The following is a 2,738-nucleotide window of genomic DNA, read 5'->3' as shown; positions in this document are numbered from 1 at the left end:
TTGAGATGGAGTTTCACTCTTGTTGCCCAGGGTGGAGTGCAGTGGCACCATCTCGGCTCACTGCAACCTCTGCCTCCCAGGTTCAAGCGATTCTCCTGCCTCAGCCTCCCAAGTAGCTGGGGTTACAGGCACCTGCCACCACGACCAGCTAATTTTTAGTAGAGACAGGGCTTCATCATGTTAGCCAGGCTGGTCTGGAACTCCAGACCTCAAGTGATCCATGACCTCGGCCTCCCAAAGTGTTGGGATTACAGGCATGAGCCACTGCACCTGGCTTTGACCTATTATCTCTATTCTTGTCTCTTAAATAGTGAATGATTTAATGAATTATGTGGCTACTCTTCCTGTTCACCAGTCTTCAGTATTCTACCTGAAACTCTTTCTTGTTAACTCCCAGATCAAATAATTTTAAGCCTTCTGTAGGCTGTCTCTCTACCGAGTACCAACTCAGCCAGAGAGACCCCACCCAGGCAGCACTGAAGGAAATGAGAGGCAGACACCCAGATAGAACAGCAAAGTGGGTCTATCCGGGGGGCCAGCAGCCTTCCGAACTGAGAGCCTCAGGGACTAACAGCATTCCAGGCTGAAGGCCCTGAGCAGAGTCTGATCCATTTATTTATTCTCTCTGGACAGATGATTATTTTGAACAAAGAGGTGTTCTATATTTTCTCATAACACAAAAATACAGCAAGCAGGCAGCTGTTGCTTGCTTACCACTGGTTATGAACAAGCTAAAAGGTATTCTCCACGAGGGAGCCAAGGGGGCAGGGTCAGATAGCTCAACGAATTATTTTAACCAGTGTATGATATGTATACATTGTCTTGCCACTTTGGAATGCCCAAGTAGTTTTCTACTTGCGGAGGTGGGGGCAGCTACGTTTTCCCTGCTGTCGTTCTTCCTAGCAAACAATATATTCTATCATACACTCAGCATTCATCAATATTCATAAACTTAATATTTCTCAACATTTCTCTGCAGCCGAAATTATCGATTCAGTCCTCATCCTAGAGAAGCTCACAGTCTAGTGGGCAGAAGACTCCTTGCCTTGGCATGTGTTCTTTGAGTCTGAACAGAGAAAGGGCAGGGTGTTTCCTGGGGAAGGTTATTCAGCTGCCCTGGCAGGTTCCCTCCAGGTAGTATAATTACCCTCATCTGTGTTCAGGAATGCTGACTCACTAATAAAGCTGTATTGTTCTATAAAACCAGACTCCAGTGTGTTAATTTATGATGAGAATATATATCAGGTAGACTGGCCCTTTGGCCTTACCAGTTTATTTTCTTCATGTAATCATACTACTTAGGAAGCCTGATTAAAGTTAAGAGGCAGCTCTATAAATCAAAATGAGAGGAGTTAGTAGTTCTAGGGATGGGGTGTTTACCAAAATCAAGTTACCCCTCCCACCATGAGCCCAGCACAGTCTCTCCCCAATTCATTTTGCTTCAGTGATTCCTGATTGTTTCACCTGTTCAACTTGATATTTCCTCCACCCCCAAATGGCACATTCTTAGATGTCACTTAGATGATCACTCTGGTTTCCATTATATTTTAGCCCTTAGGACCCGTTTGTTTTTCACATTACTTTGCTTCTCAGCTCTGTTGTGTCTGTTCTACAGCCAAATTACCAGGTTAGGAGTAGGGAGACTTTCCAAATACCGTCTTCCCCAAGTGTGCTACCCTGCTTATTCAAATCTGTGTGGCAGTGGTACCAGGATACAGACCAAAATTAAATTTCCAGTGTGCTAAATTATAGACAGCCTATCTGTAGAAGGGTACCGTGAGAGCTTTTCTCAAATTATGACTAAGAGGTGTGTAAACATGAGGAAACCTTGCAGGTCAAGGACAGAAATCCCGTGAATACAGCCCCAGGGGACCTTTAGACAGCTCTGGCTGCGACCTTACAGACACCCTGCATGCAGCAGCTGAGGCCTGTTCAGAGGGCTGGGACTGAGGGCCTTGCATTAGGACTTCCAGCCCTGCTTTGTTATGCTGGGAGCAAGGCTATGTTGGGAAGAACACCTAGACTTGCTCCACTGGATGTCGGGGCCTGGGGATCCATGAAAGGGAAAACAGCAATAGCCTGGGTTTGCCTCTCTACGTGGGAAGGCCTCCTTTGATTTCAGTATGAAAACACCCAAGAAGCAATGGATATGCAGATCCAGGCAAAGAAAAGGTAAAGGTGGGGAAGGGGGAAGGGGACGGCAACATTACCTTGCTTCTGACATAGGGAGCATCAAAATGCAGGCAGCCACCAGTGGCAACATGCAGACTCAGTTCTGGCAGTGGGTGCTCTGGGAGTTGTAGTTTCCCAGCCTTTGTGGCCAAGGAAAACTGACACCTACATCCTTCCTTGCACGCCCCTCATGCATACAGCAAGACTGCATGCAGGGCCCAGTGGAGGAGGCCTGGGCATCATCATTTAACAATATAATAGACGTTTACAGGTTGGCAGGATCTCAAAAAGGCCTAGTAAATGCCTGAGGAATTCAGGAAGTTTTCACCAGAAAACGACGTGATAAACTGGATCTCGATGGATTGGGCATTCACCAGGGAGACAGTAGGAAGGTGGCAGTGAGTGGGTGGGATCGTTCCAGGCAGAAGAAACTGCTCCTACAAGCTTGGAACATGAGAGCAATTGTGGTTGGCTGAGAACATGAGTTTGAGTCGGGGCAGTAAGGAATGGGGTCTGAGAATTTAGAAATGGTTGAATGATCTTAATGCCAAACCTAAGAATTTTTA

Source organism: Cebus imitator, unplaced genomic scaffold (assembly GCF_001604975.1).
Source record: "Cebus imitator isolate Cc_AM_T3 unplaced genomic scaffold, Cebus_imitator-1.0 Scaffold385, whole genome shotgun sequence".
Classification (NCBI taxonomy): Eukaryota; Metazoa; Chordata; class Mammalia; order Primates; family Cebidae; genus Cebus; species Cebus imitator.
Note: the sequence above shows the minus strand (reverse complement) of the source record.